Source organism: Elephantulus edwardii, unplaced genomic scaffold (genome assembly GCF_000299155.1).
Source record: "Elephantulus edwardii isolate Elephantulus edwardi_28Jun2011 unplaced genomic scaffold, EleEdw1.0 scaffold00003, whole genome shotgun sequence".
Classification (NCBI taxonomy): Eukaryota; Metazoa; Chordata; class Mammalia; order Macroscelidea; family Macroscelididae; genus Elephantulus; species Elephantulus edwardii.
Window position 1 is genome coordinate 16,373,539 of NW_006399753.1, and position 10,765 is coordinate 16,384,303.

The following is a 10,765-nucleotide window of genomic DNA, read 5'->3' on the forward strand; positions in this document are numbered from 1 at the left end:
GGTGCTGCCTTTAGGGTCAGAAGCACAACTCTCTGCGGTCCCCCCCTGGCCCCCACCAGCTCTCAAAGATAAGTTTGATTCTCACTCCCCACCTCCACCCAAGGACATTTAGGCGAGGCTATTCCTTGGAAAGGGACATCATGCTTGGAAAGATAAGAGGGTCAGTGAAATAGAAGACCACCCGATGAGATGGATTGACACAGTGACTTTAGCAATGGGCTCCAGTGTGTCCAAGATGATGAGGATGGCACAGGAGAGGGCAGGGTTCAGGTCGACTGATCATAGGGTCGTACTCGAAGGCACTTACCAACCACCACCAGATTATTTACATTTTGAGGGAGCAGATAGTTAAAATGATAGACTCAATAATTAGGTGAGGTAAAGCCATGTGGTAATCAGAACAAATTTTTTGTGTGTCTCATACAACATTTATAACCTTTTACCAAGATCCCCAACTCTGTTAAGCCTCAGTGATTTGGATATGGTAAGGATTTGTCCAGCTCTTTCTTGGAGTGAGTATACATTCCAGTACTTTCCACAGACTCCTGACTCTTATTCTCTTCCTCATCATTCCCACTCCTACTGGAAAGGCCGTTATCCACTTGATAGAAACCTATCAATCTATCCAGTTGATAAATAGATATAAACCAGATAGATATATCTATAGCTAATGTTGTTGATTGCCTTCGAGTTGAGCACAACTCATAGTGACCCTATGAACAAAAGGCCTGAAGCCCCTCTACAACTATCAACATTTATCAAAGTTCATAGAGTTTCTGGAGGCATGTAGTTTAGGATGTGGATGCCAGTCCTGCTTCCACATAAAACCAACCCAAACTCCTGGAGAGCCTATGTCCACCCGGCATAATTAAACACTGCCTGGTCGGTACCATCCTCAAATCACTGCTGTGTTTACATCTGATGTTGTACCGGTCCTTACTGAGGGTTGCTCTTGCTGACCTTCTGGTTCACCAAACACGATGTCCAGTGTCCTGTGAAAAGCTCATGAATTTCTCCCTTTACACTTGCATTATTTGGGAACATGCACAGACAATAGTCGCTGAAGCAACTCTTGCTCCAAATACCTTTGCAACCTTATTCTGCCCTCAGGGAACGATGAATCAGCAGAGACAGGGCTTAGAAAGTCAGCTGGCTGACCCACAGCACCAAAGACCCTAGAAACCCAAGATTGGTGGCTCCCCGATGCAGAGTATTTCCTATATTGAAGCAGATACTGAAGGAGGTTGTAATAGCTTTGTGAAGGTGGGTGGATGGGAGTGTTAGGCATTAGGAAAAGGGGGAAATATTTGGAGAATTTAGGTCTGATGCTACAGCTTGGTGATGTAGTACACTGTGTGTTGGATTGCAGACTGAAAGGTGAATAGTTTGCACCTACCAGCTCTTCTGGCGGGGGCGGGAGGGGGCGGCGGCAGTCTCCTCCCATTAAGATTTACAGCCTCAGAAACCCGACAGATGGGGCCATAAATTGCTTTGATGACAGTGGAATTTTTGTTTGGTTCTACATTAAGTCCAGGAGGAAAAGTGGAATAAAGAATATACTTCTCTCAGCTAGGATGGGACTTTAGTTATTTAATGCTCAAAATACCCAGCTGTGTCAGCAGGTGGCTCCAGAGGCAGCTGTTTGGAGAGGCTGCTGCAAATGAAGGCTTTGCTGCAGAGCAAGCAAACTATTGTTAACGTGCTTTCAGTGGACTATGACTCACAGCGACCTTCTGAACAGATCAGACCCTGCCCTATCCTGTACCATCATCTCTGCTAGAATTAAGCCCATTGTTACAGTCACTGTGTCAGTTCACCTCACTGAGGGTCTTCCTCTCCTTTGCTGATGCTCCACCTTTTCAAGCATGATGTCCCCTTCTGACAACATGTTCAAAGTACATGAGACAAAAACCATACCGTCCTCACCCCTAAGGGACACCCTGTTTGTACTTGCTCCAAGACATACTGGTTTGCTCTCTTGGCAGTCCATGGGACATATTGTAATCTTCTCCAACACCACAATTCAATGATGTAGACCTTTACTGTCATCCTCAGTCAATGTTCTACTTTCAGATGTATAGCAAGTGATTGAAAAGAACCTAGCACCTTGAATTAGGTGCACCTGAGTCTTTAACATCATTGCACCTTAACATTTGGAGAAGTCTTCCACAGTAGATTTTCCCCACATGTTCTGATCGCCTGACTGCTAGCACCCAGGGTGTGGATTGTGGATCCAAGCAAGATGAAATCATTGACAGTTTAATTTTTTTGCTCCATCTATTATGTTTGCTATTGGCCCAGTGGTGATGATTTTTATTTCTTGATGTTCAAACGTAGTCCATATTGAAGGCTGAAGTCCTTGATCACCAGCAGCAAGTGTTTCAAGTCCTCTTCACTTTCAGCATGCAGGTTTATGTCATCTGCGTAGTGCAGGTTGCTGATGAGTTCTGTGATCCTGTTGTTAGATTCTTCTTCACAGATTTGGCTTCTCAAATGATACAGATGGAATAGGCATGGAGAAAGGATATAACCCTTTTTAGATTTTTAAACCATATAGAGCTCCCTTGCTCTGTTCAGACAACAGCCTCGTGGTCTAGGTCTAGGTTTCACATGAGCACAATGGGATTCCCATTCTTCTCAATGTTAGTCAGTCATCATTTGTTATGATCCATACAGTCAAATACCTTTGCATAGCCAATAAAACAGACATTTTCCCAGCATTTTCTACTTTCTGATGAAAGTGCAGATATATTTTCACATTAGATCTTTTCCATTTCCTTACCCACCTCTCCTTCTACCCATCAAATTGTGCGACTCCATTATATTTCCACCCCACCCATCCTCTCCCCTCTGCTCCTTCCCTCCCCCCCTTCGATCCTCATACATGTTTTACTAGTTATATTTCTATTGCTACAATGATCATCTTACACAGTATTTGCTCTAATGGGATTGAGTTGGTTCACTTAGCATAATGCTCTCCAGACCCACCCAAGTTAGGTAATAATTTTCAAAACCATTGCTCCTGTGTGCTGCATAATAGTCCATCATGTGAATGAACCATACTTACTCAATCCATTCATTTGTGGTTGGACATTTAGGCTGTTTCCATGTTCTTGTGATGGTGAATAATGCTGCTATGAACATTGGTGTACAAATCTCCGTTTGTAGTGCCTCAGTTCTGATTTTCTTGGGGTATATTCCAAGCAGGAGAATAGCTGGGTCATACAGAATTTCTAGGTTTGGCTCTTTAAGGAAGTGCCAAACAGCTTCCCAGAGTGGTTGTACCATTTTAAAATACTACCAACAGTGTATAACAGTTCCTATCTCTCCATATCCTCTCCAATATTTATTACTTGCCATCCTCTTAAACTTTGCCATTGCTTCTAGGGTGAGATGGCATCTCGTTGTGGTTTTGATTTGCATCTCTCTTATTGCTTGTCCTGGCTTTGACTGCTAATATTAAGCTTTGCCAATGATTCCTTCCACAGATGTAGTCAGTCTGAGTCCTAAGTAGTCCATCAAGTGAAATCAATGTGTAAAGTCACTGTTTGCTTTTTTAAAAAAAGTATTTGCGATGAATAAATAATTGAATGTTCAAAATTCATTCAATTTCTGATTCATTTCTGTCAGCAAGTCTATACTTTCCAACGATCATTGCTTCTTCGTTTCCAGTTTTGTCATTCCAGTCACCAGTTATCAATTTCCTCCTCTTTGGCTTTAGCTATTGGTGCACATATTCAAACAATAGTTATATTAACCCCTCTTCCTTATTTTCATATGGGTAGTATCACCCAGGCAATTAAAAGGCGCATTGCCATGGGAAAGTCTGCTGTTAGGGACCTCTCCAAAGTACTGAAGAGCAATGGTGTCTCTCTGGAGACTAAGGTGCGTCTGATACAGGCCATGGTCTTTGCAATCACTTGTTATGCATCAGAGACTTGGACAATGACCAAGGAGGCTAGAAGGAGAATTGATGCCTTTGAGCTGTGGTGCTGGAGAAGAGTATTGAGAGTACCATGGACTGCTAGGAAAACAAACAGATTCACCCTGGAGAGGGCCAAACTGGGTGGCTCCTTGGAGGCAAGGATCCTGAGGCTCCGTCTAACATACTTTGGATATGTCGTAAGGAGGGACCGGTCCTTGGAGAGGGACATCATGCTTGTGAGGGTGGAGGGACAGCGCAGGAGGGGAAGGCCCTCTATGAGGTGGATTGATTCAGTGACTGGGTTAATCAGGATGGGTGTGTCAGAGATGGTACGATTGGCACAGGACAGAGCAGAGTTTAGGGCTGTTGTACATAGGGTCGCTATGAGTCGCAACTCGACGGCACATAACAATGCAGATTATGGACACGAGCATGTGCCCTCGGCTCCGAGGGAGAAAGATGGGCAACCTCCCCCACCACATGCAATTTATCACCTTGGAAAACCTGCTGGAGGTTCAGCTAAGTTGGTTCTGATTTAACAACAGTGAGTTTGAAGATTTGGGTTTGGGGTCCCCCCCATTTACTTATAACACATATGTAGAAACATTGTCAAGCCTCTGTGATTATGGGTGTTGTCTTGTTTGCTTTGCATACCTGCTCCTCTTGCCTATGTACCTAATCGTGTGTTATTACTGGCAATCTCAGTAGACGCAATTTTATTTACCTCTGTTGTAACTCTTAAGCATCTGTTTTCCTTTTCCTTTTGTTTTATGCTGATCACCTTCTTTTTGTGTATTGTCTTTCACCCAATTTAATATGAATCACTTGTCTAGTTAGTGATTTTTTTTCTTTCCCTGTTCATCCTGAGTAACCACCAAAGGATATTTCTTTCTATGTCAATTTTCCCTTCACTTTTTCTAGTACTGGATTCATACAATACTGATCTTTTTGCTATTGACTTATTTTTTCTCCAAGTTTATCCATGTATGAGGTATTTCCAGGATTCTTCATTATTCCTTAGTGTGGCACAGTATTCATTGTATTTGTTGGTGGTCAAATAGGTTGTTTCCATCTCTTTGCTGTTGTGAATAATATCCATGGATCTATGTCTTGTTATGTGCTGTCGAGTTGACTATGAACCATTGTGACTCTATAAACAAAGGCTCTGAACCTTGCCATATCCTGTGCCATACCATCTCTGACCCTTAGAGATAGCTGAGAATGGTCTTAGCACTCATCTATTTAGGATATGTACATAGTGGTGAAATGTCCATTTACACAATAACTGGGGTAGTGGGGGCAGGTGTGTCGGAGTCAATGAGACTCATTCAGGATAGGGCAGGGTTCTATTGTACATAGGCTCGCAATGAGTCGAAGGTGACTTGATGGTACATAGTAAGTGAGGTTACTATTTATATTTCCAAATTTTTTAATTTTTTTTAAATTTTTATTTTATTATTTTGTGTGTGTGTACCATCAAATCAGATCTGACTGGTACAGGAGGAGATTGTTCCTCCTTCCTTGGCAGAGCATCTGGTGGTTTCGAACAGTGCACCTCTGGGATTGCAGTGCAACTTCTTGCCACTAAGCCACCAGAGCTCCCCTATTTCCAAATTTTTAAGGCATCATCATACTGTTTCCCACAGTTGTCGCACAGTTTTACAGTCTAACAGCTGAGAGTTCCAATCTCTCCATGTCCTCATCAGATTTTGGGTTTTTTTTGCTATCATAAGATGGTATCTCACTGTTGTTTTGTGTCTCTAATGGTTAATGCTTGTGAACATTTCATGTGTTTATGAATTGGAGGTTTGTGAACATTTCTTCATGTGTTTATGAATTGGAGGTTTGTGAACATTTCTTCATGTGTTTGTTGGCCACCTGTCTTCTTTGCTGCAGGGTCTGGTGCTGGGGCCATGATAGTCTGGCCAACATGGTCTTTGCCCTCATGAGGCTTACAGTCTAGCATGGTAGAGACAATTAAGATACAAACGCACAGATAATTGAATTTCTTTAAGGAGGCTAGTTCTTCAAATGCAGCTCAGATGACTTAGTGGTAAGGAATTGCACTGTCAACACAAAGGTATGTGATTTGAATCCACCAGCTGCTCCGTGAGAGGAAGACGGGCAATCAGCTACCTTGCAATTTACTGCCTCTGAAAAGCTCCTGGAGGGTCAGCTATGGGTTGGTTCCAACCCAGGAGTACACTACAAAAACAGTTCTTCAGAGAAAGAAAAAGAAGGTAAGAGGATAAAGAATGACTGGTGTAAGGGACCTCCTTAAGGTTTTCAGAGGAGGTTTCTTTGAAGAGGTGACATTTCAAGAAGACCCAGATGAGAAGTAGCCGTCCACACAGATGAAGGACATTCTTGGGAGAAGGATTACTCAATGCACAGCTCTTGAGGTGGGAAGACAGAAGAGCATTCACGGCAGAGCAAGAAGACCAGTGTTAGCTGAAGTATGGAGGGTGAAGGGGAAACTGCAATGCTGCATTACCCAATCAGCAAGGTAAAGCCGCTGAACAATTTCACATGTGAGACTTCTCACTACAGATTAGTAAACACAAATAATTGCCATGCCTACCTTGCTTGCTGGGTACTCTATCCTTCCCAGGGATTGTATGTGTGGAAAGAGGCTTTGATCCTGTGGGAAGGGGAATTGGGAAAGAAACAGATGCTCACCATATCTGAAAGCAGAAATCTTTGTTATAGGGGAAAAATGTGTGGTTGTTCACTACAGAGGTGTAGATCAGCACAAGCCAGTCCGTGTTCTCTTGCTTAGTGGGTAGTCACGCTGGGAGCATGGCAGGTAAGTCGCTGGAGAAGAGCAGTGACCAGATCACGCCAGGACATTGCTCTCGACAGAGTCAAGGCATGGAAGAGATTTCAGGAGGCGAGTTGTGGTAGTAGCACTTTCTACCTTTCTGTTGCCTTGGCTTTGACCACATGTCCAGGTGAGAAGGTGTAGTAAGTTAAGTGAGTCCTAGGGCTTCACCTGCTACCTTCAGCTCCCCTGGGGGTGTGTTCTCAGGCCGCCTCAGTGTTGGGCACACGGTTCTGTGGTGATTAGCATCTTTTACATCACCAACAGCTGTGATGCCAACGTGCAAGATTTAGCCAGACTGCAGAGAGACCTGGCAACGCAGAGCCTGATGGAGCCGGGGCAGACAGAGCCAGAAGAGGGTTTTGCTTACTGGACAATTGAAGAGCTGCCCTGACACTGTTGTGTGAGGAATCCTATTGGGTGATCGAGGAAACTGGAGGCTTCTTGCATTTGTGGTCCTGCACTGAACCTAGACTTTCACTGTATGATTATCTTTTACCTTCTCCCTCCACCCACTACCTTTTTGTCTAATAAACCCCACAACTTTTGCAATGACTTTTGGACACAGTACAGTCGGTATAGGAGTGTGGAAGGGGGTCCTGTCTGGTCGTACAGGGATTAATTTTATACTGTGGATGTTGTTGATGGGGACCGTTGCCTTTTATGGAGTTAAGAGTAGCCAGACTTGGCCGTACCTACATTGCCTTTGATCCTTTTATAGGTGTGATGCTTTGTTCTGATGGTTGTACTTTGAAGTTCAATCTATGGTAGCAGCAAGTTCAGGAGGGTAAGCCCTGGCTTCAGAGCTGAGTCCTCATATCCTCTGGGACATTCAGTCAACATCTGAGAGGAGGCAAGGTGCTCAAGAGGGTGCTCTGGGGGTCTAGTGGGTAAGGAGATGCACTGCCAACCCAAAGGCAGGCAGTTCAAATCCACCAACTGTCCCTGAGGAGAAAGATGGACAATATCTTCCTGTGCAATTTGTTGTTGTTAAGTGCCGTCGAGTTGCAGGTGACTCATAGCGACCCTATGAAGGAGAGTCTTCGACGCTTGGGTGCCTGTCATCCTCTCTCCAGGTTCATAGGGTTTCCGGGGGCAAGCTATTATGGAAGTGGATGCCACTCCTCCTTCCACGCTTGTTTTAATCAGGGAGCTCCACCCCACTCTCTGTCCGCATTGGGTAACCAACCATTAACGCATTTGACACATCCGTGTCACAGTGTTCAGCCTCACAGCAACCACAAGTGATCGCTGGACGGCAACTTGTTTGTTTTGGGTGGGTTTTTTTTTGGGTGGGGGACGGCAACTTGTACAGAGCTTCTACAAACTCTCTGGCAGGTCAGCAAGGAGTTGGTTGGTTCTGACTGGATGGTCATGAGTAGAGTTTTGAGTGGAAGGAGTTAGAAACAAGACACTGTGTCTAAGAAATATGTTGATTTTTCAAATTGCCCATAGTTTTTGGGGTTTGTTTTTGTTTTTTCTTTAATAACCTGTTGTTCTATAAAGTTCTTAAACATCACGGACTAGCTTTTGGTTAATGGACATGAAGAAAGGTCAAGCCTGGAGCGGCAGCCCCAAGGGCTAGAGTAGGAGGCAACAGTGGACCGAAGAGTCAGCCAGGTAGGTCCTCGGGCCTGTAGAACAAAACCAAACCAGGAAGGAACACTGGACCCAGCAGGTTTGGGCTTGAGCATAAAGGCCTCCATGCAGGAAGGGAGAGGGAGAGCAAGTTTGTACATCTAATTATGCCTATTTTGTATGAGTAACTTAGCGTTGAATTTGTAACTCGGCTCTTTCAACACTGTCTAATTATGTTACCTAATTAACACCTCGACATCACTTACCAACATTAACTCACCCCTTGATTTTGGCAACTGAGGATTTTTTTGACAATAGGGAACCAACCTGAGGTGCTTAAGATGCAATGATGAAACAGAGATTTGGGAAATTTTATCCTCACAGTATGTGGAAATTTCTTGGGAGAAAAAAAAAGTTGGAAAGATGTTACTATAATCCAAGCTTCCGAAGATGAAGGCAGGATTTAAGGCAGTTGGGAAAGAAAATCATTCTGATGTGAGGGGAAAAGGCAGGTCCAAGACTGTGTTTCGTTCTTCTGGTCTTTCCACACAGATCAGATGTGCCTTAGTTATCTAGTGCTGCTACAGCAGAAACATCCCAAGTAGATGCCTTTAGCCAACAGACATTCATTTTCACACTGTTTACAAGGCGAATAGTCTGCATTCCGAGCACTAGCTTGAAACAAAACTCCATCAGCTCTGGAGGAAGGTCTTTGACTCCTTTCAACATCCCATAGCCCAGCTTGGTTCAGTTCTTGGCATCAGCCTTCCCCCGGGTCTTAGCTCAGAGCCCACAAGGTCAAAGGATGTACTTCATAGGGCTATTTTTTGGTGATGATCAGCTCCTCTCTCATTTTATCTAAAATAAGAATTGAGGGAGACCACACTCTAGAGAAATTCTGCATACATAGATTGGAGTTGAGCTCTGAGGAAGGTTGTTATTGTATCCCATCTTAATCCTGCCCCACTGACATGAAACCAACCCCTAATCCACTGCTGTCAAATCCATTCCCATTCATGTTGTTGTGTGTCGAGTTGACTCTTACTCATAGAGACACTATGTACAATAATAGCTCTGAACCCTGCCCTGTACTGAGCCAGTTTCACTGTCAACATACCTACCTTCATTACCCCAGTCACTAAGTCATCTCATCCAGAGCCTTCTTCTCTTGAGCTGTCCCTCCACCTTTCCTTTCCAATCATGATGTCCCTATCCGAGGACTGATGTCTCCAGGCAACATGTCCAAAGTATGTGAGACAGAGCTTCAAAATCTTGGCCTGCAATGAGCAGCCTGGTCTTACCCTCTCCAGGACAGACCTGTTTGTTCTCTTAGCAGTCCATAGTATGTTCAATACTCGTCTCCAGCACCACAACTCAAAGGCATCAATTCTCCTTCTGTCATCCTTATTGTCTAGCTTTCATAGCAAGTAATTACAAAGACCATGTCTTGGATCAAGCACACCTTAGTCTCTAGACTGACATCGTTGTTCTTCAGTACTCTGGAGAGGTTCCTGACAGTAGATTTTCCCAATTCAATTCGTCTTATGATTTCTTGACTGCTAGTGATAATGGAAACAAGCAAATTAAAATTGTTAACAATCTCAATCTCTTCTCTATCAGATGTTGCCAATCGGCCCAGTGGTGAGAATTTTTGTTTCTTGATGTCGAGATTCAACCCATTTTGAAGGCTGCTGTCCTTGACATTCTACAGCAAATGCATCAAATCCCTCTCAGTGTAAGCACGGTTGTGTCATCTGCATAACACAGGTTGTTGATGAGTCTTCCTCCAATCCTGATGCCATATTACTCCTCATAGAGCCCAACCTCCCAGATAATCTGTCCCACATATAGATTGAAAAGGTATGGAGATAGGATGCATCCCTGGCAGACATCTTTTCTGATTTTGAACCATGCAGCATTTTTTTGTTTTGTTCTGACAACTGCCTCCTGGTCCGAGTATCGGTTTCACATAACTATAATCAGGTGTTCTGGTATTCCCATTCTTCTCAGAGTTAGCCACAGTTTGTTGTGATCCACACAGTCAAATGCCTTGGCATAGTCAGTGAAACACAGACTTTCCTCTGGTACTCTGCTTTCAGCCAAGATCCATCGGACATTGGTTATAATGTCCTTGGTGCCATAGCTTCTCCTACATTTGGAAGTTCTCTGTTGATGTACTGTTGTTCCCAGTCATTTTTGGATGTTCTTCGGCAGGATCTTCCTTGCATGTGATATTATTAAAATTGTCCAATAATTTCCAACTCATAGCCACTCTATAATATTCCCCATAGGATTTCCAAGGCTGTGAATCTTTACTGAAGCAGACCTCTCTCCCTTAGTCCTGTGAAGCAACTGATGAGTTCAGACCCCCATAGCCCCAGCACAAGCCTGTAATAAAATCACCAGTTGACCCCCAACTCATGACAACCCTGTGCTTGCCA